The sequence below is a fragment of the Dendropsophus ebraccatus genome, chromosome 5 (genome assembly GCF_027789765.1).
Source record: "Dendropsophus ebraccatus isolate aDenEbr1 chromosome 5, aDenEbr1.pat, whole genome shotgun sequence".
Lineage (NCBI taxonomy): Eukaryota > Metazoa > Chordata > Amphibia > Anura > Hylidae > Dendropsophus > Dendropsophus ebraccatus.
The window spans coordinates 48,475,836-48,503,163 of record NC_091458.1 but is presented as its reverse complement, the minus strand read 5'-3'; the positions used below and the strand labels follow the sequence as shown (position 1 = coordinate 48,503,163).

At 42.4% G+C, this 27,328-nt stretch overlaps 1 protein-coding gene across 1 annotated transcript in view; it reads left to right on the top strand.

Annotated features, from left to right (window-relative positions):
* Positions 1-6,467: 6,467 nt before the first annotated feature.
* WNT10B (Wnt family member 10B) overlaps positions 6,468-27,328 on the top strand; it is a 48,571-nt gene continuing 27,710 nt past the window's right edge. The window contains exon 1 of the mRNA XM_069972141.1: positions 6,468-6,733. The gene's annotated coding sequence lies outside the window, so the exon portion shown is untranslated. The remainder of the gene's footprint in view (positions 6,734-27,328) is intronic.

Sequence of the window (27,328 nt, the reverse complement as noted above, 5' to 3'; positions counted from 1 at the left end):
GTCAAAATCCTGCCACTGCGTTCCCTGTTCAGGCGTGTGCTGGGGACGGAATTCTCCTGTCAGCGCGGTTGACTGCTTTGCCGGAAGAGTTCCATCTAAGGGGCACACCTAAACAGGGAGCGCAGTAGCAAGATTTGGACAGCGTATTCTAACGCCAGTAAAGAATGATTGTTACACTCTTAGGCTGGGTCACGGAATGGCTGGTGTCAGAGAAGATCATCCCGGACTGTACTGCGGTACTGCCCAGATGATCTTCACTCTTGATGAAATGGGATGCGGGTGCATCTGTGCGCGCCCGCATCCCAATTCGTCGCTGCACACAATGGAGCGTGCGCCCCAGTGTGCACTGACAGGTTTTCTGCTCCCGCTATTCAGTGAATGTCAGTTTTTTGTGGTGCCGCTAGGGTTCCCGGCCGGAGTGTATACACTCTGTCTGGGATTCCATAGACGGTAGCACTACAAAAGTTCCATAGTAATCACGGCCAAACTGTCATACAATGTCCATTGGGTGAACATGTCAGTTTTCATTGCGGCCTCTTGCAATCCCAGCCAGAATAAATACTACGGGGGACATTTATTAAGTCCGACGTTTTTTACACCGGACTTAAAAATGTCCCCGTATCTCCAGCCCTATGGGGATTTATGTAGAGGCGGACTGCCTCTACATAAATCCTGTGCGCTCCGGTGCGCACGGCCGAAAACCTACGCCAGCTGAGGACTGGAGTAGGTTTTCGGCGTATCTTTTGGCGGAACGAATGATGAATCGCACGGACTCTGAGTCCACGCCCACCGTTCCGCCCCCTTCACACCCACACCCTGCCCCCCGGCGTAGCGGAAAGTGCCGATTTGCGCATGATTTTATCTGCAAAAAAAATCCGCCAAAAAAAAAAATGTAAGCCCGTTGATACATGTCCCCCTATGTGTATACACTCCATCCGGGATTCCATTGTAAATTATTAATTAAAAACGGCTGTTGTTGCAAATTGCAAATTTACGCTGTGTGAATATAGCCTAAATGTAAGCCAGTTAGAAATGGTTAGGGGTAGTAAGATTTCCAGCTTGCACCACTTATATATTTTACATTTCCTTATTGACAACCTGCTCACATCTGGCTGCTGGCTGGCCTTTGCCATCCTAAATATATAAAAAGCCATCATGGTATTTTCTAGCAAGCAAAAAGCAGGGGCTTTTATATAGTAAATCCTTCTGTCTGTATAAATGATGGTTTTTATGGTCCCAGGTACATCACAAACTGATTCTCACTATCCCCATACAAGAAAAGTTAGAACAGGATTAGCTACATTGTAGGTTCCCTCCCTATATTTGAACATATACATACTCTGATCCCCACAGCGATGTCTAATTTGTTTGCATGCTTGGTTAAATGACTAGTGACACAATAGACGCTTTGTAGTGCAAAACTTGCCCTCTGAAGTACAATTTTGTTTTTATGGGAAAATATATGTAAAAAAAGGACAAACCTTTGGAACATAAACCCTTCCTAACTGACATGTTTACAACCTATTGATAAAGGGCACAAAAGCTAATTCTCGCCAATGGCCTTTCCTTCCCTCAGGCAGTATAGAAGCCAGTGGGGTTTTCTCCATGAGAACTCTAATAGGCTTATGTACTAAATATCTATGTGTAATGTAAAGCTAGTGAAAACAAATGATAACTATTATGACAAAGATTAACAAAGCAATGGATAAAAGAAGTTCCATAGGAAACTGTGGGTTATTTCATTTACAAGAGAAAAAAAACAAAACAGACATCTATTTAATGGTATGGTCACACATGGAGCATGTGTTACAGGAATTTTTATTCATCTGAATGGGTTTTGCAGGAACACACACTGCAGAAATAGCTCTATTCACATGTATAGAACACATTTCTGTATCCTATCCGCCACATGTATGCCTGTATTTCTTTACATTTCACACTGTATCTACTTTATATAATCATTACTCTATATCATCCAAGGTCTATACAGTATAGTTATTTATACTCCATTCTAATCCAATGGAGTTTGCACAAATTTCGTTCGCAGCATTGCACATAGCCATGGATGGCCGAATCTCCGGATGAAGAGAGGAATTTGCCGTTCTGACAGGTACACTTAAAGGTATGTTCCTGTGCAGCAGATTTATTGCAGAAATGTCTGCAACACTAAATCTGTTTCACACCCTTGAATGTAGTTTAGAGTCCGTTTACACAGAAAGATTATCTGCCAAAGATTTAAAGCCAAAGCCAGGAATGGATTTGAAAAGAGGAGAAATCTCAGGCTGTCCTTTATGACCTGACCTCTGTTTAACCCCTAAGCGACCCATGACGTATCTGATACATCATGGTGCCACGGGGGGGGGGGGGAGTTCAGTGAGGGGTCCTGCCGGGACCCCGCTCTGAACGGCGCTGCTCCCGGCTGTAATCTGTAGCCGGGGAGTGCCTCTATTAGCCGGCACGGGTCCCGATGCCGCGCCGGCTAATTAAGCCTCTAAATGCAGCTGTCAAACCTGACAGCTGCATTTAGAGGCATTGCGCCGCATGTCCCTGGTGTCTAGTCGGTCGGATCTCCCCCCCCCCGCGATGCGATCGCGGGGGGGGGATTCTTCCTTCTGCTTGTGCCGGGCCTCAGCATTGCAGTGACACTGATCCCGGGTTGGCAATAGATTGCTGTGCCAAAGCAATCTATCACCGATCTAATGGATCTTTGCTGTGTATATACACAGCATTGATCTCTATGAGAGATCAGTGCTGTGTATATACAAGTCCCCCAGGGGGACTTCGAGTTTATGTTAAAAAAAAAGGAAAAATGTTTTTTTATTAATAAAAAATCCCCTCCCCTAATAAAAGTCCAAATCACCCCCCTTTTCCCAATTTATAAATATAAATAAATAAATAAACATATTTGGTATTTGGCGCGTGTAATCGCCCAAACTATTAAATTATCACATTCCTGATCTCGCACGGTAAACGGCGTCAGCGCAAAAAAATTCCAAAGTGCAAAATTGCTCATTTTGGGTCGCATCAAATCCTGAAAAATGTAATAAAAAGCGATCAAAAAGTTACATATGCGAAATCAAGGTACCAATAGAAAGTACATATCATGGCGCAAAAAATGACACCTCAATGCAAGTGCTATGGCCTTTTAAACATAAAGTGGAAAAAGCAAAAGCGCAAAAACGAAAATTGGCTTTGACCTTAAGGGGTTAAGTCCATTCCTGTCTTTGGCTTCAAATCTTTGGAAGATAATCTGTCAGATGATCTTTCTGTGTAAATGGACCCTAAGGACTCACACTGCTTTGTGCCTGCATTTCTCTGATTTGCAATTTACTATTATTATTATTATTATTATTATTTTTATTTTCTATATTGTAGTAGGCTATTCTGAAATATGGCAAAATTAGCAGTTTTTGAACCACATATCACCCCTAAATCAGTCATTTTATAGCTAAAAAAAATTGGTTAAAAATTGCCTACTTTTATCTAATAATGTGTTACATTGCCTTCTATGGGAAAACGGCCTTTAATGCTCATTTTTATATATATATAAAAAAATAATAATAATAATAATTCCAACAGCTGGTAAATTGAAAAGCAGATTCTTTATAAAGTAATGTTCCCAGAACGGGAAAATGACGACCTTCTTTCTGGACTGCCATCTGTTGATAATAACGGCTGCATCAATCAATAATGATCATCAACATTATTTGCGGCATTCATTCATTATCAAAAGGCAGCTGTCTTTTGGCACTAGGAAGATGTCCGTCATTTTCTTGTTGTGGGAACATAAGCTAAATTAGCTACGAAATAGTAGCCATAAAATTCATATGTACCTTTTTAAGTTAAATCTTTTTTATTAAGAATTATATTGTCACAACATAACAAATGGATAAAGCGTCATAGACAAGGAAACGGATTCATGAAAGACTCATAATATACAGGTTCATAATATATAAATATCACAAATAGCACATCTGTGGTAACTGACTGTGTATGTAACTAGAGTCCTTTAGAAAAAGAAAGGGCTACTAGTTCACCTTGCGAGAGGCTGAAGATGTAGAAGTTTTGTTGGTGGAGTGCCCACATCTGGAGAATCCATTCTACAGTAGATGGAAACAGCTGTTCCAGTAGCAGTCCATGTGCACATGACGCAAACAATATTGTTCAAATTTTAAGAATCAACAAAATGAAAAATAACCCTAGAGGTCGAGAAGAGCGACCAATTTTGTGTAGATTAGAAAAACAAGAGAAAGTAGAGAAGGGAAGACGGGGAGGAAAGGAAGGGAAGCATAAGAATACGATTTTATTTTTGTCATCTAAGATATCGGGCTAACTAGTTTTGAAAGTCATCAGTGCCTCTAAACGAATCCCATACAAACCAGGTCTTATCCAAAAGGGTTGGTTTATCCGAGTCAGCAGCCACCAACTCCTCCATTCTCCGAACCCTGTCAAGGGTCTCCACAAATTCTGCTTTAGAAGGAGGCCATAATTGCATCCAAAGCCTCGGTATAACCGCTCTGACAGCACCCAGAAAATGTCTTAGGAGGCCTTTCTTAGCCAGAAATGAGGGGCCATGGATGAGCGACAGCAGAGCCACCTCCGGAGAGGCCGCTACTGATGTCAAACAGACAAGGTTATAAAATTGGAGGACCAAGGACCAAAAGTCTGGATAACAGGACATTCCCACCAAATGTGTAAGTATGAGCCAGGTGCCCCACACCGGCTCAGAATCTTAAAGTTATGATCTTGTATCCTGAGATAGATGCCTTGTGAGTAAGAAAAAAATGTTTGGAAAGATCATCTTCTGAAAAGGTCTCATTAAAGTCCTTTTCCCATTGCAGGATAATAGGAGGTTTAAGGCTATGTTCACACTACGTAAAAGTACGGCTGTTTTTGCCTTCAGCAACAACGTCTGTACTTTGTACGGTGTGGAACACTGCCTTTGCTCCTATCGGATTCCGGCCAGAGCACATACACATAGTATACGCGCCGGCCGGAATCCCATGCGGCGCCGCAAAGAACTGACATGTCAGTTTTCTGCGGCTGCAATTCAGTAAATTGCGGCCGCAGAAAGACCTGTCAGTGCACACAGTAGAGCGAGCGGCTCCGGCCGCTTGCTTCATTGTGTGCTGTGTGAAGTTCTGATACGGGCGCGCGCTGATGTGCCCGTATCAGAACACTGCGGCCGGAAAGATCATCCGGCTGGTACTTAAGAACCGTCCGTAATGATCTTTGCAGAGACCGTCCAGGTCACAGAACGGCCGGTCTCTTACTTAATGGGAACATAGCCTAAAGGGGTTATCCAGTGCTACAAAAACATGGCCACTTTTTGGTTTGGTTTGGAACTGAGTTCCATTGAAGTAAATGGAGCTTAAATGCAAACCACACTTGAACTGGAGTCGAGAGGGGGGAAAAGTGGCCATGTTTTTGTGGTGCTGGATAACCTCTTTAAGATCAGCCTCCAAATTGCCCCTAAGCACTCTGTAGATCAGGGATATGGTGTGAGTGGGAGGAGAAGATTGTGTGCAAAGAAGCTCAAATAATGTATGTCCCTATGCAGTTACGTTTTGGGAAGCAACATATTATAATAATGCTGTAGTCTGCCGTAAATAAGCCATAAAAAAATCGGACCTATTTAAGCAATTTGTATAAAATAGCTTTTTACAGAAACTAACAATTTCTTCTAGAAACTAACAATTTCTTTTAAAGCTTTGGCTGTCCAGGCATGATGGGAGTTGTAGTTTTGCAACAGCTGGAGAGCCAAGGTTTTCTACTCCTGTTTTAGAACATGGCTGTAGTCTGCGCTAAAAAAAAAAGTATACATTGCAATGCTTTTTATTTTTTCACAATGTAAATGAATGGGAAACGGTTTCTACAGTATGGTATACAGCAGAATCTATTTCTTGCCTATACGTTTTTAACACTCACCAGTATTATACAGAAATGCTTTAAAGGGTTACTAAATGACAGGAGCATGCAGAGGAAGCTAGTCAGTAGAATGTGGTAGGGAATCACTGAAAATCGCCTGAGGGAAACTATTTAAACCATTTCGATTAATTAAAAGGTAGAAATAAAGGCTGAAATCTGCCATGTCTTCGGATGAAACAAGGTGTACTTTCTGGCTTTGGAATTCCATGCTCCTGTTAATAAGACGTATCCTGTAAAAGGTAATCTTACTTCTACCTGCAATAACATTAGCTCTTTTGTGCTCTTTTCGCTTGTAGTTTTGCCACCTAGAGCTTTGCAAATTGATGTTGAACTTTGCCCTGTGATCCCTCATCCACATGTCCCCCAAAGCAGCAGGCAGAAAGGTAGCATTCTCTATAAACCCGTTACACCTTAGAGATAGGAGAACCTTACGAAGACAGTAAGGAGGAGAGATGATAGTAAAGTTGAAAGAGGTAAATCCTTTGGATGGACAGAGGGGGGAGTGGAAAGTGACTTCAGGGAGTGGCTGTGCATGCAATATCCAGATCAACTTCAGACACAGAGGAGAGATTCTGCCAGACACATCCCTATAGAAGCTGCTCATAGTGGTTCTACAGCAGCGTCCCATCACATCGGAGAGCTCTGGTGACCAGGTGACTAGGACAACGTCACGGACAGATGCAATGACAAGGGGAGCAGAGTAGTACAGACGCACCTAGAGGATCCCAGTAACAATGGAACACACTGATATATCCAGGGGAAGCATCTTCAGCACATAGGAGACAACCAAGCACTGGAGAGGAAGGTAGGACAATAAAGGGCTTAGGGATAATACAGAAGCTTAACTGGTAAAGGTAAAGTGAGGAGAACAATGTATAGAACAATGCACAAGTGACTGGCAAGTTATTCATTCTATATAATAATAATAACGATAACATTATGTCAAAGTATTATAGGATATAAACTGCCTCGACTGTCAACACATTGACAAAATGGAAATACACCTGTCAACATTGTATATACCAGACTGAAAAAAAGGAATGAATATTGGCTTAGTGTATAAGATTACGCATCGGACATAGATTTATCGCCTACTTATACAGATGTAGTAGAGCTGACTTTGTCATCTGGAACAACTCATCGTAATCTATCACATTGTCTTATCTATGGTCTTTGATTTTTTTTCTACAATGTTTATCGTCTTGTATAAGAACTTATGACAAATTCATCTCTGCTACACACAAGAGATGATGTTGATGTATTGACACGTCTGGAATAATCTGTCGACTCAGGATGGGTGTTACGATGCCAATGGTTAGGAGTTGGCATTTAGCTTGAGGAATTGTTTGCCAAGGCTTCCGGACGCTTTTGCGGTTGCATTATCTGAGACTTAGCAAGTCAGCGTAAGGGGTTAACAATGATGACCCACAGGTAGGAAAGAAAAGAGAAAAAGCAGAGAAAATGGTAAAAAAAAAACAACAAAGAAGATTTATAGAGGTCTGTTATTGAAGGTTCCCTGCTGTCATAGTAAAGCAGTCACTATAGCCATGCTTCTTTAAGCCTATAAAACATCCCATTTGATTTAGGCCAAAAAGGTCTTAACAACTGTGTAGCAGAAATTCTTTGCACATGATGTCTATGACTTGACTACATGTAACATATATAGTGTTATCTATGGTGAGAAAATATCGAAACTTATTACAGCTGTATAGGAAAACGTTGATACAACATTGAGTGCAGTTTAATCCAGACAAATCATTTCATATATCCTATAATAAGGACACACCTAAATACCTCCCCCAGCCCTTTCATGTTGGCACACACAGCCGCGGATAGGTGTGAGAAAATACATTGATTCTGATTTATTCTGAGTGTCTCAAAATACAGTCTGCCATTCAAAGCTGCTATTTCTCCTTGTTCAGGATAGAAATCTAATGCTTCATTGCGGAAAGAAAAATTCTTGGCCAAGTGTCTGTGAGTCCTCGATTTATCATTGAAACTAAACTAAAACAGATTTACAGATCGCTTTCTCACTGACTTCAACATCCCATAACTCTCTCCTGTCATTGAGAGGTTCTCATCACACTTTTACCACTTTATCTGATAGGTTTCAGTGTTATGATTGTTTAGAGAATTGGAGACTGAGCCTAGAGATCCCTCCATAATATCTGTGAGCTAGGTACCATACATCACAAGTGGCCAGGACCAGGGTCACACTATGAACTGAGATCTGAGTAAAAGGTGAACTACATACAGTAGATTACCCAACAGGCACCTCTAGGTTTCAGTGGAAGGTTTCTGCATTTTCCTTACTGCTAATTATTTTCTAGTTTCTGATGACTAATAAACAGGAATTGCAACATAAATCATATACATCCAGCAGCTGCTTATTAGAGACAAAGTCATGCAATTTACATAAAAGCAATGCACCCACTGGAGCCTGCTAACAGAGGGTATTCCTCTAGTATGCTGAATGTTTAATCTGCGTATGAACACAACCAGTGAATATAGGTTTATTGATCAATGTTCATTTATAATAATCTATAAAATAGTATACAAATGCAGTGCTGATGTGCTGTAGTTTATATTGCTTATGTCATATATATAACTATTAGTCAGATAGATAGATAGATAGATAGATAGATAGATAGATAGATAGATAGAAAAATAGAGATATTTAGTAGATATGTGATAAATAGAGAGAGTTAATAGACTGAAAGGAAGATATTCACTAATTAATAGATATATATAAGAAGGTTAGATTGATAAGGAGATAGATAGATAGATAGATAGATAGATAGATAGATAGATAGATAGATAGAAGAAATATAGATATTCAATAGATAGATATGCAATAAATAGCATGAGAGATAATAGGTAGAATATAACAAAAGATATAGCTGATAGATAGATAGATAGATAGATAGATAGATAGATAGATAGATAGATAGATAGATAGATAGGTAGATATTCATAATAGGAAATGTATGAGGGTCAGTATCCAATAACATTAGGCATAATTATCTCACCTGACAGGTAGCCTTGTTAATACAAATTGTAATATTCAGTCAAGGATGAGATAGTAGTGGGTTTAAGTCTCTGGACAGTTTATTGGGAAGCAAGTGGGAACCCTAGGGCTTCCAAGTTGCCTTAAACCTTCTAGCCATGTATATGGAATCTATACATTAGAATGAGCCCTTTTTTACCTATACATTCCGCATTCAGTATTTCCGCTACTGTCTTCATCATATTGTATCATAAATAGAATGCAATCAATCACTTGCCTAAGTTTAATTGATATTTATACACATTGAGCAATAACTGCGTCTACACAGGCTGACACATCAGGCACTGTAGACAATGGGTTGATACGTATTGTCTGCTGGATAAATTTATGACTTTAGAAAAGAGAGGATGCAAAGATAAAACAAGGGGAAAAGATTTGCTTTAACCAGGGACATTGTTAGGGTCCTAAAACATCCGAGTTATGGGCCCTCTGAGTTGCATTTTGCTCAATAAGAGGTTAGACACACAACAGTATGTCTAGATAACACATTTTAATGCCACATACAGGTCTGAAAGGCTTACAAATAACACCTGTTTCAATCACTGTGTATAAGCGATTTATGTGTATGACCACCACATAAAGACTTATACCACCATACAATTACTAAAAACCAGTATACCAAGATCAATAATACCAGTATATGAGCAACACATATTATCACCACCACCATTACCACCATATCATGACTAAATAACGTCCAAGTTATACCATATACCATAGTATACAAGACCAATGATACCATCAACACGATCAATTATACCATATAAGAAACAAATATTATTGCCACACCTTCACCGCCACCATCACCAGAAGAGTGACTAATACCATCATACCATTATTACACATACACACATCACTAACATCCACTGTGTAAAGACCACTATTCCCCCATGCACTGACCCATAGAGAGGTAGATTACATCCAGTGACTCACAGTTGGCATCCTCTCTGATTGAACTCACTCACTTTTCATTTTCTTCTCCATCTGGCCCATCTATCATGAAGACCTCTCCCAGGTACAACTTATCTCCGCTAAATCTGCCAACAAACATTTTAGTCTTCTTGTCCTCTGTAGTTAGGGCCTCTTCTGTGCATCCATATAGTAGATATGTGCCTCTGTGACCTATAGTTAGGTCCCCTTCTGTGCATCCATATAGTAGATATGTGCCTCTGTGACCTATAGTTAGGTCCCCTTCTGTGCATCCATATAGTAGATATGTGCCTCTGTGATCTATAGTTAGGTCCCCTTCTGTGCATCCATATAGAAGATATGTGCCTCTGTGATCTATAGTTAGGTCCTCTTCTGTGCATCCATATAGTAGATATGTGCCTCTGTGACCTATAGTTAGGTCCCCTTCTGTGCATCCATATAGTAGATATGTGCCTCTGTGACCTATAGTTAGGTCCTCTTCTGTGCATCCATATAGTAGATATGTGCCTCTGTGACCTATAGTTAGGTCCCCTTCTGTGCATCCATATAGTAGATATGTGCCTCTGTGACCTATAGTTAGGTCCCCTTCTGTGCATCCATATAGTAGATATGTGCCTCTGTGACCTATAGTTAGGTCCCCTTCTGTGCATCCATATAGAAGATATGTGCCTCTGTGATCTATAGTTAGGTCCTCTTCTGTGCATCCATATAGAAGAAATGTGCCTCTGTGACCTATAGTTAGGTCCCCTTCTGTGCATCCATATAGTAGATATGTGCCTCTGTGACCTATAGTTAGGTCCTCTTCTGTGCATCCATATAGTAGATATGTGCCTCTGAGACCTATAGTTAGGTCCCCTTCTGTGCATCCATATAGTAGATATGTGCCTCTGTGACCTATAGTTAGGTCCCCTTCTGTGCATCCATATAGAAGATATGTGCCTCTGTGATCTATAGTTAGGTCCTCTTCTGTGCATCCATATAGAAGAAATGTGCCTCTGTGACCTATAGTTAGGTCCCCTTCTGTGCATCCATATAGTAGATATGTGCCTCTGTGACCTATAGTTAGGTCCTCTTCTGTGCATCCATATAGTAGATATGTGCCTCTGAGACCTATAGTTAGGTCCCCTTCTGTGCATCCATATAGTAGATATGTGCCTCTGTGACCTATAGTTAGGTCCCCTTCTGTGCATCCATATAGTAGATATGTGCCTCTGTGACCTATAGTTAGGTCCCCTTCTTTGCATCCATATAGTAGATATGTACCTCTGTGACCTATAGTTAGGTCCCCTTCTGTGCATCCATATAGAAGATATGTGCCTCTGTGATCTATAGTTAGGTCCTCTTCTGTGCATCCATATAGAAGATATGTGCCTCTGTGATCTATAGTTAGGTCCCCTTCTGTGCATCCATATAGTAGATATGTGCCTCTGTGACCTATAGTTAGGTCCCCTTCTGTGCATCCATATAGTAGATATGTGCCTCTGTGACCTATAGTTAGGTCCCCTTCTGTGCATCCATATAGTAGATATGTGCCTCTGTGACCTATAGTTAGGTCCCCTTCTATGCATCCATATAGAAGATATGTGCCTCTGTGACCTATAGTTAGGTCCCCTTCTTTGCATCCATATAGTACATATGTGCCTCTGTGACCTATAGTTAGGTCCCCTTCTGTGCATCCATATAGAAGATATGTGCCTCTGTGATCTATAGTTAGGTCCTCTTCTGTGCATCCATATAGAAGATATGTGCCTCTGTGATCTATAGTTAGGTCCCCTTCTGTGCATCCATATAGTAGATATGTGCCTCTGTGACCTATAGTTAGGTCCCCTTCTGTGCATCCATATAGTAGATATGTGCCTCTGTGACCTATAGTTAGGTCCCCTTCTGTGCATCCATATAGTAGATATGTGCCTCTGTGACCTATAGTTAGGTCCCCTTCTGTGCATCCATATAGTACATATGTGCCTCTGTGACCTATAGTTAGGTCCTCTTCTGTGCATCCATATAGTAGATATGTGCCTCTGTGACCTATAGTTAGGTCCCCTTCTTTGCATCCATATAGTACATATGTGCCTCTGTGACCTATAGTTAGGTCCCCTTCTGTGCATCCATATAGAAGCTATGTGCCTCTGTGACCTATAGTTAGGTCCCCTTCTTTGCATCCATATAGAAGATATGTGCCTCTGTGATCTATAGTTAGGTCCTCTTCTGTGCATCCATATAGAAGATATGTGCCTCTGTGACCTATAGTTAGGTCCCCTTCTGTGCATCCATATAGTAGATATGTGCCTCTGTGACCTATAGTTAGGTCCTCTTCTGTGCATCCATATAGTAGATATGTGCCTCTGTGACCTATAGTTAGGTCCCCTTCTGTGCATCCATATAGTAGATATGTGCCTCTGTGACCTATAGTTAGGTCCCCTTCTGTGCATCCATATAGAAGATATGTGCCTCTGTGACCTATAGTTAGGTCCCCTTCTGTGCATCCATATAGAAGATATGTGCCTCTGTGATCTATAGTTAGGCCCTCTTCTGTGCATCCATATAGTAGATATGTGCCTCTGTGACCTATAGTTAGGTCCCCTTCTGTGCATCCATATAGAAGATATGTGCCTCTGTGATCTATAGTTAGGTCCCCTTCTGTGCATCCATATAGTAGATATGTGCCTCTGTGACCTATAGTTAGGTCCCCTTCTGTGCATCCATATAGTAGATATGTGCCTCTGTGACCTATAGTTAGGTCCCCTTCTGTGCATCCATATAGAAGATATGTGCCTCTGTGATCTAGTTAGGTCCTCTTCTGTGCATCCATATAGTAGATATGTGCCTCTGTGACCTATAGTTAGGTCCCCTTTTGTGCATCCATATAGTAGATATGTGCCTCTGTGACCTATAGTTAGGTCCCCTTCTGTGCATCCATATAGAAGATATGTGCCTCTGTGACCTATAGTTAGGTCCCCTTCTGTGCATCCATATAGAAGATATGTGCCTCTGTGACCTATAGTTAGGTCCCCTTCTGTGCATCCGTAAAGTAGTTAGGCATCTCTGTGCTGGTAGTATCCACCATTTAGTCATTACTTTATAGTTAATCTCCCCAGTAAGTAGTATGCTCTTGTAAGTATTTCCCCTGGATCTTAGGCCCCTTGCCCCAGTAGAGAGTATCTCCCATCTTTGGCATCCCCCTGTAAGTAATTCCCCCCCACTCAATAGGTAGTATCCCCATGACCCCATGTAGTAAGCATCCCTCTGCAGACTCTGCAGTTAAAGGGACATTTGCAGCAAACGGGAGTCCCGGTCGGCCACCGGCTGCTGTCAGTGATGCCGGCTCAGGGGTCTGGTCCATTACCAGACTGGCCCGCCGGGCCCTGAAGCACTGTGGGGTCGGTGGGGTCCAGAAACCTTTGGGTCTAGCCGTGAATCCTTCGGGTCTTGGACCCCAGACATTTATGACTAGCGATGTCCCTGACTCTAACCAGTCAATCACGAAATCAAGAAGCTCACAGCAGACGCCTTTTAGAGTCAAACTGTAACCAAACACCTAACAAGGAATGAGTCAATTTGGAAACGCTATCCCAGTTTTTAAGCACACCCTCCCAGCATCAATATAAACTTGGAAAACCTTCAGAGATTAGAAGACGTCTCCAAACAGTATATATCAAAGAATAACATACATACTGGTTTGAAACGACATGATCCTTTGATATTTGCGAAGCAATTATCCAACCCAAAAATTGCTCCCCCTTTTCCCTTATTACATAAAATCAACTGAACATGTTACCAAGAACACCTAACAAGATTAAACCTGCTCCAAAGATACCTTCAGAGGATTACTCCAACCTCCAGCTAACCAGACAAGCAGGGACACCTGCAGAGGGCACTGAACAGCACTGGCTTCTCAGTAACCACATGCAGAGGGCTTCTAGTGAAGCATGCAGGGTACAGTTTACTATTAAGTCTTTCATAGGCTTACTTAGTGGTTAAGTATTACTTATCTTTATAGTCCTGCTGAGCCCTATTTACATTTAGCAGTGGATCCCACAGAGCATCATCTCATTGTATCAGCATGCCAGTGGTTCTCACATTGAAGCTTCCACCATGGGATTACAGTGTGAACATAGAAGAGCTCCAGATTTTACACTGATAATTTATGTTACTGTTATTAAACACAGCAAATGGTGTTTGGGGTAAAAAAAGAGAGTTACATAAATCAAATGCTAACAAAAACTGAAGACAAATGAATTCGGGAACATTGGTAAGACCTTTCCATGATGATTTTTCTTGGACCTTGGTTTCCATAAATAAAAAACCTGTAACATATATATATATATATATAATTTAGATTTTTACTGTGGAGAGTCCATGCTTTAGGTCAGGGATGGGGTACCTGTGGCCATCCAGTTGTTGCAACTACAATTCCCACCATGCCTATCTTTGGCTGCATCCAACTTTTTAGCCACCGGTAATACAATCACACACGCTCGAGTTTGGACAAACCTGAGCTTGCTCGAGTCCTGCTGATCTCTAGTGGCAATCAATAAAATTTATTGGAAATTATTTTGGAATTTAGGTTTAAGGTTTTTGAGATGTCATCAACTAAATATAAAATGTGAGATATATCTAAGGATCCAATGGGACAAAACTACCTCTGCACCATAGAACGTACATAGCGGGTCATAGAGAAAGTCATTGAGGGTGCTCCAGGTTACATTTTATCTATGTCAATGGGATGGTACTTGCTTACTTCAAAATTTAAAGGGGTTATTCAGGATTAGATCAAGCACCGCAACTTTCTTTCAAATTTTGCTCCATTCACTTCAATTAAAATGAGTGGGAAAACCCACAGCCATACTGAGGACGGGAGTGCTGGAAGAAAGTGGCCATGTTTTTCTAAGCCTAGACAACTCTTCTCTCAGAAGACAATAAGTTTCAGATTTTTTTTGTGTACTATCAAAATGTAACGTGTGAATTCATTCTTATAAAGAACCTAGAATAAATTATGTTAACACATAACAAGTTTTGAGTATAGTAATATAGGAGAACCAGATTTTTTATTTTTTGGGAGTAGAAAAAACCTGCATAGTCCTGGTTTTCGGCTAACTTCATTTCTTTGTAAACATAAATATTATGGGTGGTTTCACGTGCAACTTTTTTTTTTTTTTATATTGCCACTGCAGTTTTTGAACCAATGTCCAATTGGCCAGGATAGAGAGTCTAAGAATGTGCCAGATTTTTAACAGTGACTCAGGCTGTTTGAAAATCTGGCACATCTTTAGACCCTCTAGTCTGAGTTTAGCTTAAAATTAAAGAGGTTGTCTGACCAATTTTTCTTATTGGAATAGGGAAATCATTTGTAATTTGTCCCTTTTCCTTAGTTGTTTTCTCCACCCTTTTTTCTCCTTTGTGCCCCTGGGCATCTTCTGTTGCTGCTTTTTGGATTTCTTTTTATTTACATAACGAATTTCCAGGTCACAGGGGCAGAAGTGCTCCACCCCTTCTTCTCTGAATCTAGCTCCCCCTACTCTACCCATAGGCAGGGAAGTGTCTATTTCAGTGGTTAAGGCTGTTTCCTTGCAATGCTGGAATCTTTGGTTCAGATCTAGCTATACATTTTTTCATATTACATTATCTTACATTATAGATTACATTATACATTATTTTGTGCTGCTCCTTTTTTCTTGTATTATACATTTCTTTCCCTTTAAAAACTCTGGTAGAAATGGATATCAGCAGTATGGTGGCTTAGTGTTTAGCAATATTGCCTTGCTGCACTGGGGTTCTAGGATCAAAACTCATCGAAATGGGGCTGGCATGTTTGTCTGTGTATAGTAAAGAAATCATCTGCATGTAGACAGGGTGAATTATGGTTGCTGGAGACCCCACCATTTTATACAAGGTGGTATCTGCAACTGCCATAGTGTCTGTCAATTACTTATATTATCAAATAAACTATTTTCCTGGAGTTCTGAATCTTTTAGTTGGTGTACAACTACAAACCCCACCACACATGTACATTTTAGGAGTTGTAGTTCTGGAATACACACACACACACTACAAATAATACAATACAATAATTACAATATATACATGGGAGACGGAAGGTTGGCACTTCTAATGCATCAGTACAATAAGGACATACGAGCATGGAAAAAAACGCATCTAAGCTGACTCCAAGGGTGGTGCAAAGGCAAAACAAGAAGATGAAATGTGCAAATTGAGAAAAGAAGACATCTTGTACTCACCCACATTATGCAGAATCTTCAGTTTATTGTAGACATCAGCAGGAAGGGGGAAGGTGATACACGGTCTCAGATGACCTCCTGAGATGTCCCCACGTACCACCTTCCCCCTTCCTTGCCTGTTCCTCAATGTCTACAATAAACTGAAGATTCCACATACTTTGGGTGAGTGCAAGACGTCTTTTTTTCTCAATTTGCTAACAATAATAACAATATTGTTCCTTTATTTATAGCTCCAACTTATTCTGCAGTGCTGTACAGAGATTGTAGTCACCCATATTGGTCCCTATCCCCAATGGAACTCACAATGTATTGGAGTATGTGTTTGCTGAACAGTTTGACAGGTCCTCTAGCCATGTACCTTTGTTGAACATGGAGCACTTTTTGTGCTTCATTCTTTTGGTGAAATCCTGTTTGGAAATGGCTAGTCTGTTGACTATTAATAGATTCCTTTGTGAAGGGGGCCTGCTAATCATTTCATTTTTTCTATTAGTTACATACAAGCTTAAGGTGTCTGGACGGGGACTTTATTGTATACTCCCACCATATACAGTTATGCTCAAAAGTTTACATACCCCAGCAGAAGTTTTGCTTTCTTGTCCTTTTTTCACAGAATATCAATGATAACACAAAAACTTTTTTTCCACTCATGGTTAGTGGTTGAGTGAAGCCATTTATTATCAAACTACTTTGTTTTCTTTTTCTAAATCGTAATGACAACCAAAAACATCTAACTGACCCTGATCAAAAGTTTACATACTCCAGTTGGTAATACTATGTATTGCCCCCTCTAACATCAATGACAGTTTGAAGTCTTTTGTTGTAGTTGTGGATAAGGCTCATTATTTTTTCAGATGTTGAAGCTGTCAATTCCTTTTGGCAAAAAGCTTGCAGTTCCAATAAATTCCTGGGCTGTCTTGCCTGAACTACACGCTTGAGATCTCCCCAGAGTGGCTCAATGATATTGAGGTTAGGAGACTGAGATGGCCACTCCAAAACCTTTACTTTGTTCTGATATCCAGGGAATTGATAATGCCAGTCAGCAGTGTTCAAACTGTGATTAACAAATGTAAAAACAGGGGTTCTTTAAAAACCAAACCTCAGTCAGTTAGACCAACAAAAATGTTCAGCCACAACTGCCAGGAAAATTGTTCTGGATGCAAAGAAGAACCAACAAATAACATCAGCTGAAATACAGGACTCTCTGAAAACTAGTCGTGTTGCTGTTTCAAGATTCACAATAAGGAGGCACTTGAAGAAAAATGGGCTGCATGGTTGAGTCTCCAGAAGAAACACATTACTGAACAAATGCACAAATGCCACAAAGTATCTCGCCTACAGTACGCCAAACAGCACAGACACAAGCCTCAAAACTCCTGAAATAAGATCATTTGGAGTGAAGAGACCAAAATCTAACTTTTTGGCCACAATCATAAAGGTTACATTTGGAGAGGAGTCAACAAGACCTATGATGAAAGGAACACCATTCCTACTGTAACACAGAGGTGGATTGCTGATGTTTTGGGCATGTGTGGGCTACAAAGGCACAGAAAACTTGGTCAAAGTTGAAGGAGAGATGAATGCAGCACATTATCAGCAAATACTGGAGGCAAATTTGCACTCATCAGCCCGGAGACTGGGCATGGGAGGTACTTTGACGTTCCAACATGACAACAATCAAAATCACAAGGCCAGGTCGACCTGTCATTGGCTACAGCAAAACAAAGTGAAGGTTCTTGAGTGGCCATCTGAGTCTTAAAGGGGTAGTGCGGCGGTAAACAATTATTCACAGAATAACACACATTACAAAGTTATACAACTTTGTAATGTATGTTATGTCTGTGAATGGCCCCCTTCCCCGTGTCCCACCACCCCCACCCGTGTACCCGGAGGTGTGGTGCGCTATACATACCTGTCACGTGCCGACTCGTCTCTGATCTTCAGTCAGTGATGTCGTCTTCGGCCGAATCCCTCCGTCCGTCCTGAGTGCCGGCCGCCCTCTGCCGCGTCATCGGCTGCTCAGCTGCAATTGGCTGAGCATAACTGTGCTCAGCCAATCGCGGCTGAGCATTTGATGATGCTGAAGAGGGCGGCCGGCACTCAGGACGCTCGGAGGGATTCGGCCCGGCCGTCCGAAGACGACATCGCTGACTGAAGATCGGAGACGAGTTGGTACGTGACAGGTATGTATAGCGCACCACACTTCCGGGTACACGGGTGGGGGTGGTGGGACCAGTGGCGGTCTTTGGCACCAAGCACCCCAAGCGATCGCTTGGGGCCCCCAACATCCAGGGGGGCCCCCACGCCCCGCTCTTGTGCTCAAGACCACTGGACAGGGCCGCTGCCCCGCTCGCTGCTGCCATCTGAACTGTAACTATGAGCACTCGTAATGAGCGCTCATAGTTACATGCAGCAGCACTGACAGGGCGGGAGACATTGGCTCCCTTCCTGTCAGTCACTCTTGTGGCCACAGGAAGGGTTTTCCCTGCGGTCACAAGTGGCAGCTTTGTCCTTGTGGTGCAGGCGCTCCAGTGACATCACTGGAGCATCGGCGCCAGGACAAGGGGAGTGCGGCCTCTTGTGATCGCAGGGAAAACCCTTCCTGCAGCCACAAGAGTGAAGAGAAGAGGAGACGCCCGGACCCAGGTGAGTATAAGTGTTTGTTTTATTGTGTTATATACTATATGGGAGGGGGAGCACACAGGGGTCTGTTTAACTGGGGGAGCGCACATCGGGGGTCTATATAAATGGGGGGAGCACACAGGGGGGCTATATAACAGGGAGAACACACAGGGGGGCTATAGACTACTGGGGCTTCACAGAGGGGTCTATATACTACTTGGGGCAGCAGAATGGGGTCTATATACAACTTGGAGAGCACACAGGAGGTCTATATACAAGTGGGGGAGCACACAGGGGGGCTATATACTACTGGGGGAGCACACAGGGGTCTATATACTACTGGGCCAGCACACAAGGGGTCTATATAATACTGGTGGGGCACACAGGGGGTCTATATACTACTGGGGGAACCACACAGGGGGTTTATATACTACTGGAGGAGCACACAGGGGTCTATATCCAAGTGGGGAAGCACACAGGAGGTCTATATCCAAGTGGGGGAGCACACAGGGGGGCTAAATACCCCTGAGGGAGCACACAGGGGGCCTATATACTAGTGGGGGAGCACACAGGCGGTATATACAACTGGAGGCAGCACACAGGAGGTCTATATACAACTGGGGCAGCACACAGGAGGTCTATATACTTCTGGGGGAGCACACAGGGGGCTATATATAACTGGGGGAACACACAGGGGTCTATATACTACTGGGGGAAGCAAACAAGGGGTATATACTACTGGGAGCAGGACACAAGGGGTATATACTATTGGAGCAGCACAAAAGGAGTATATATTACTGGCGGTAGCGCACAAGGGGTATATACTACTGGGGGCAACACACAGCGGTCTATTGTTTTGGAACACGTGTCGAGGGGGGGGGCCCAGACATAACTCCGCTTGGGGCCCCAGAAATGCCAAGACCGCTCCTGGGTGGGACACGGGGAAGGGGGCCATTCACAGACATAACATACATTACAAAGTTGTATAACTTTGTAATGTGTGTTATTCTGTGAATAATTGTTTACCGCCGCACTACCCCTTTAATATCATTGAGCCACTCTGGAGAAATCTCAAGTGTGCAGTTCATGCAAGAAAGCACAGGAATTTACAGCAACTAGAATGGGCAGCTTTATCATGTGAGAAAATAAAGAGCCTCATCCACAACTACCACAAAAGCTGTCATTGATGTTAGAGCGGACAATACACGGTATTAAGAACTAGAGTATGCAAACTTTTGATCAGGGTCATTTGGATGTTTTTGGTTGTCATTATGATTTAAAGTGGTCCAAGCAATGGAAACTGCAGTTAAATGTTTCCACATGTAAAACAATGAACTTGAGGAGGAGGAATCCTCTATCCGAGTATTGTATTGGCAGTTCTGTGTTGGCAAAGACTGCAGAGGAAAAGGATTTAGGGGTAGTGATTTCTGACAGCCATAAAATGAGTCACCAGTGCAACCAGGAAGTGGGGAAAGCAAATTGTATGCTGGGCTGTATAGCTAGAGGTATAACCAGTAGGAAGAGGGAGATTGTGATCCCGCTGTATAGAGCTCTGGTGAGACCACATCTGGAATACTGTGTCCAGTTCTGGAGACCACACCTACAAAAGGATATTGATAAAATAGAACAGGTCCAAAGACTACAAAAATGGTGGAGGGTGTGAGGCATAAAACATATCAGGAAAGACTTAAGGATTTGAATACTCTAGAGGAAAGAAGAGAAAAGGGGGACATGATCGAAACCTTTAAGTATGTTAAAGGAGTAAATGAGGTTTAGGAGGGAAGTGTTTTTAGAAAAAAACTGAGGTCAAGAACAAGAGGACACAGTGAGAGGTTATCTGGGGAAAAGATCAGAAGCAACATAAGAAAATATTACTTTACTGAAAGAGTAGTAGATACTTGGAACAAACTTTCAATAGATGTGGTTGGTAAACCTACAATAACAGAATGTGAACCTGCCTGGGATAGGCTATGTTCACACATCGTTTTTTCAGCCTTGTTTAAAACGACATCCATTATTTTGAGTCTGAAATAACAGCCGTCATTTAGCAGCCTAGCCTCCCCTTAGTGCAATGACTGGTGTTTGTACATTATTCTAGTTTGAGGTTACTAGTTGGACTTTGGTTGTGGCTTAATGGAAAAATCCATTGAGTTTATTAGTAAAAACGGAGAAAGAAGGGTGAAAAAGAAAAACTGTGTGTGAACAACTAATAAAAAACGTCCGCTGTTTGCAAAAGACATCCGAAAATAATGATCATGTTCATTTTTTTGACGTCCGCGGTAAAAATGTCCATTATTCAATGCATTGTGTGCATTGGACATCCATTTTTCCATTGACTTCAATGCATTGCCATTGCAGTCAATTAAATCGCGGCGTTTTTTAAATGTCAAAATCGGGAGCCTTTTCTCAATATTTGACGTTGTGTGAACATAGCCATAAACATATATCTATTCTAAGAAAATAAGCAAAATTCTGCCAGGGTATGTAAACTTTTGAGCAACACTGTAGCTATAATGGATGCCCCCTTGTAGTATCCATCATACACAGACTTCCAAGTAAAAAGAAAAAGAAACATAGACCACACAATATCCTTTTTTACAGGATCCTGCTCTATTGAATAGCACAGAGGTCTGTGGTATTCCATCCAACAGGAAAACACAAACCCTGCCAGAAACCACCTGAACTGAGGCCAAAACAACACTTTACTGCGTTGGGTGATTGGTAGATTTCCCAATGCATACAGCAAACGGACGCAACTATTGTGGTGTGAAAAGAACATGAAAAACCAAAACTATAATGAAAATTGTTCAACCATCATTACAAATTATTATTTGTAAAATTTACGAAATGTCAGGTGTTTGCAAGAATTCAAGCAAACAAGACCAATTCAAATAGCTGACTACATGTAATATAGAATCCCCCATAAGATCACACAATTACAGATCAAGGTGTCATCTCCAGCATAAAGGGCAAAAACCAATAAATAACTGGGCTGGACAAGACGTTGTTGACTGCGATGCTTGATGATATGTTAAAAACATGGCGAATTCAATGGGGTGGTCCAAAATGTTAAAGAGAAAAAGAAAGAAAAAGATGTCGAAGGCCCTGAATGTTTCTAGAGAAGAAGGAACTACCTAAACACAGTAGAAAGAGAAAGCTAATTCTAGCTGCCACCAAATTTCTAACATGGTAGGTGGTCAAAAATCCTTGTGACCGCAAAAGACCTACGGAACTATTTGTTGGCAGGGGGCACTGAGGTTTCCATTTGCACAGTAAGGTGTATATTATATACTTAATGTCTTTATATAACAGAACTTCAAGATGTGCATCTCTGCTGACCCACAGGCACAAGAAAAGTCAGCTTCAATGTGCTCAAGGCCATATAAATAAGCCACAGACGTTTGGGGACAATGAAAGAAAACTGGAACTTTTTAAGCCTATGGATCAGTGTTTTGTTTGGAGGAGGAAGAACGAAACATACACTGAAAAAAACATCTTGCCTGCAGCCAAGTATGGTGGTGGCTCAGTGATGCTCTGTGGCTGGTGAGGAAACTTAAAAGGGAACTCTGGATTGGGAAAATTATTTTCTGTCAAAGAATAAATTAAAAGGTATATGGATGTCTCTAGATAATGTATTACCGTGTCTGTGCAGTTCTGCCGTACCGGTAGTTGATAGATATCCAGAAAGTGAAGAGAATTGGTCTCCCTGAAATCCACTCTGTCTCCTGCTCCCCCCCCCCTAGCCCCCCGCGGGAGACAAAGACCATGTGACCTCTGTCTCACATTCAGTTTGTTGTTTGCTGAACACAGACTGGGGATGCAGATGTGACAGGGGTTGAGCATGGGTGGGAGGAGGAAGGGCATGGGCAGAGTGGGTTTGGGATGCTGATAGTAAGCCCTGAGAGGGGGTGGGGCATATGTGGAAGGGGTAGGGTTAGTTAAAGAGAAACAGGACATTCTGAAAGACTACTGGGAAATGTATGCAAAAATGGGGCATAAGCAGCACCAGTACTTCTTTTTTTTTTTTTTACCAAACTTTCTTGAAGTTTCCCTTGAAGCTTGGGCATCACTGAACCTTCAAAGAGGATAATGATCTCAAGAATATCTCAAAGTCCACCAAGGCTTATTTTTAAAAGAAAACCCAACCCCCCCCCCCCCCCCCCAAAAAAAAAAAAAAAACATAAATTTTAGAGTGTTGGTGAACTGGAAGCCACTGACCAATTACACAGTTCTTGATTTTTGCAAACAGCTAGAATTTAGTAAATGATGCAAATAAACCTGATTTGCAATGGGGGTTGACTCATTCTGCGACTGTAACTGGACCCTGCTGGGTTGTTTAGGGAAGTGATCTAGCAGCACACTAATGCTCATACATTAATGATAATATTTGCTGCCTATATACAAGTGGTTGTAGTGACGTTTACTGAATAAGCTCTTCCAACGTGGGAAGTCAATAGAGACGCTCAGTTTAGATTATTTTCTCTTTTTTGTACAGTGCCTCAAAATGTCAGCTTTTGTCAGCTTTACAAAATGTCCAAATAAAGTACACAATAAGCCGTCAAAACAGACATTGGTATAATAATATAGAATGTCACCCACCAAGATCTACAGATGTACAGTATATGGATAAATAAAAAAAATCATGAACCAGGTTGAATTTTCAAAAGGGTATAACCATGTAAATACAGAGGAAGGAGTCTCAGCTGACTGGTGAAGTTAGTGGGACAGGTGACCTATGGCGTCCTGTACTGCTAATATATGGTCATCATATGGACAGTAAGACTCAGGGGCGTAGCTAAAGGCTGATGGGCCCTGGTGCAAAATGTTAGCTTGGGGCCCCCCCCATCTCACCCGATCAGGCAAAGTCCTATCTAACGTTATATCCAATTACTCTAATGTGCCACCATGTTCTAATGCACTGCCACTGCCTCCACCTCATGTACTGCACTACTGCCCCCTATAATTAATGGACTGTACTGTGTCATTGTCTAATCATTGTATTCCAATCTTTGACTCTCCAGCTGAAAAACTACAACTCTCATCATAAACTGCCAGTTGGAAACGATGGGGGTTGTAGTGCTGCAACCTGAAGAGCCACACTTTGCAAAACTACAACTCCCATAATAAACTGTCAGCAGGGCACGATAAAGTTTGAACTTCTGCAACCTGGAGAAGTCACCTGATATCACCTGCAGTCCTATGTAACACCACAAATAACTCAGTGATATCCCTCTGAGTACAGATAATGTAGTAGTCACCTGCAGTCCTATGTAACAGCACAGATAACACAGTGATATCTCTGAGTACAGATAATGTAGATGTCACCTGCAGTCCTATGTAACAGCACAGATAACACAGGGATATCTCTGAGTACAGATAATGTAGATGTCACCTGCAGTCCTATGTAACACCACAGATAACACAGTGATATCTCTGAGTACAGATAATGTAGTAGCTGTCACCTCGGGGCACCCCTACTAAATGATGTTCTACAAAATAAGAAAACCGTCATACAGTGACTCACAGGTGACGTCTTCTTTGATCTGAGGAGTCCCTTTCCCTTTTCCTCTCCATCCAGTCCAGTCCTCCATGCTGATTCCTTCCAGATACATTTCATCTCTTCAGAACCTGCGAGACAAACAATTTAGGCTCCGCACATTTCTAGCAACTTCCTTTCCTTTCTCCCTCCTGTCGGCTCCCATAGTAACTGCGCTGTGTGGGATGCCCCCTGTATGTAGGATTCCCTGCTGTGCCCCCATGAGCTAATAATGCCCCCAGAGGTGCCCCCATGAGCTAATAATGCCCCCAGAGATGCCCCCATGAGCTAATAATGCCCCTAGAGGTGTCCCCATGAACTAATAATGCCCCCAGAGGTGCTCCCATATACTAATAATGCCCCCAGAGGTGCCCCCATGAGCTAATAATGCCCCCAGAGGCGCCCTCATATACTAATAATGCCCCCAGAGGTGCCCCCATATACTAATAATGCCCCCATGAACTAATAATGCCCCCAGAGGTGCCCCCTATGAACTAATAATGCCCCCAGAGGTGCCCCCATGATCTAATAATGCCCCCAGAGGTGCCCCCATATACTAATAATGCCCCCAGAGGTGGCCCCCATATACTAATAATGCCCCCAGAGGTGCCCCCATATACTAATAATGCCCCCAGAGGTGGCCCCCATATACTAATAATGCCCCCAGAGGTGCCCCCATGAACTAATAATGCCCCCAGAGGTGCCCCCATACACTAATAATGCCCCCAGAGGTGCCCCCATATACTAATAATGCCCCCAGAGGTGCCCCCATGAACTAATAATGCCCCCAGAGGTGCCCCCATATACTAATAATGCCCCCAGAGGTGGCCCCCATATACTAATAATGCCCCCAGAGGTGCCCCAAAAAAAACAAACATCCTACTCACCTAATCCGCGCTGTGTGGCTGCAGGCAGCAGCTCTTCCTCCTCCTCGGGCTCCATCTTGCGAGCCGCAGGGACGTGACTTCCGGCAGGCGTGATGACGTCACATGATCACGCCTGCCGGAGAGGTCACGGCCCGGCCTCCCATAGGCTGCTGGTATGAAGTGCCGGCAGCCTATGGGAGGGAATACAGGAGGAGGACGCTGACAGGTCCTGCTCCTGTACTCTGATCGCTTTAATGTTCCGCCCGCTCACTGTGCGGGAGGAACATCAAAGCGACCAGTGCATCCCGAGAAGCTGCGCGGCCGCAGCTTCTCGGGATGCTCAGAGACAAGTGGCAAGGGGGGCCATGGCGACCGCTGTGACCCCTATAGCTACGCCACTGGTAAGACTGTTGGTTGTGTAGTAAATTAAAGGGGACCTGTGGCCTCTCCTGATCGGTCTGTTTTAGTAAATTCCCTATGAAATAATAATTCTGGAACATCTTTACTTATTGCTCTCTATTGTGTCATTCCTCTGTTATTAAAGAGAGGGGACGTGCCTCTTTAAATGTTCAGCTATGACATGTCTATGGCATTATACTGTATGTGGACTGTGGGCTCAGGATGAAGTGAATAAAATCTCTAATGTATGACACAAGCACTACGAGTGATATTATTTTTGTACATTTTGTGGATTTCTGGAATTTTGTTTCAGTAATATTGAACAAACAAAGAGTTAAAGGACAACTCCGGCCAAAACTATTTTTTAATATGTTATTACTTATGGAAAGTTAGGCAAATTTTAAATTAATTATGGGAAATGCACATATAGGGCTATTTCCCTTAATTTAGTAGATCAGGGAGACTTCAGATTCTCTAAAAAAAAGTGACGTCACAAACCGGGGGTGTAATTCCAATGGAGTGTCCAGCAGGGGCGCACTATGTATAGAAGTCAATGAGTACCATTGACTTCTGTATATAGTGCGCCCCTGCTGGACACTCTATTGGAATTACAATGGATGTGTATGTAAATGTAATATACAGTGTTTTTGATTGAATACATTTATGAAATACTTTGGGGAGCAAGTGTCCTTGCTCCCCAAAGTATTCCATAAATGTCATCAATCAGTACATTTGGATATTCATCACAGTAAGCCTGCCAAACAGCCGCCGCCCGCTGGCTGATGCTGGGGAGGGAGGTGTAGTAGCTTGGTTATCGCTATGAGATCCCCGCCGCCGCCACTGCCGGGCGCCGCTCATCACTGTGCAGCCATCATCCCCCTCCGCTCCCCCCTCCTGCTTCTTCCAGGATCCGGCAACATTACACTATTTGATGGCTGACTCCCTGCCCGGCCGCTCTGAGCGTGCTATGAGCAGGTGATGGGAGTAGTAGTTCAGTGCAGTCCAGAGCGGCGGCAGCAGCGGGCAGCGGCGGTTCGGCAGGCTTACAGTATCCAAATGTACTGATTGATTACATTTATGGAATACTTTGGGGAGCAAGGACACTTGCTCCCCAAAGTATTTCGTAAATGTATTCAATCAAAAACACTGTATATTACATTTACATACACATCCATTGTAATTCCAATGGAGTGTCCAGCAGGGGCGCACTATATATAGAAGTCAACGGTACTCATTGGGGGAGATTTATCAAAGGGTGTAAAATTTAGACTGGTGCAAACTACCCACAGCAACCAATCACAGCTCAGCTTTAGGCAGTGCTGAAAGGAAAGCTGAGCTGGGATTGGTTGCTGTGGGCAGTTTGCACCAGTCTAAATTTTACACCCTTTGATAAATCTCCCCCACTGACTTCTATAAATAGTGCGCCCCTGCTGGACACTCCATTGTAATTACACCCCCGGTTTGTGATGTCACTTTTTTTTTAGAGAATCTGAAGTCTCCCTGATCTACTAAATTAAAGGAAATAGCCCTATATGTGCATTTACCATAATTAATATACATTAGAAATTTGTCTAAGTAATAACATATAAAAAAATAGTTTTGGCCAGACTTCTCCTTTAATGGCAAGTCTAATATCAGTAATAGTGTATGATTTTATTGTGTATGGTCGTTTGCTAATAAATATACGTTTGCGCTGTAGGATTTAATAGACATCTTTTCTTATTGCTCTATGTTGTGTCGTTCC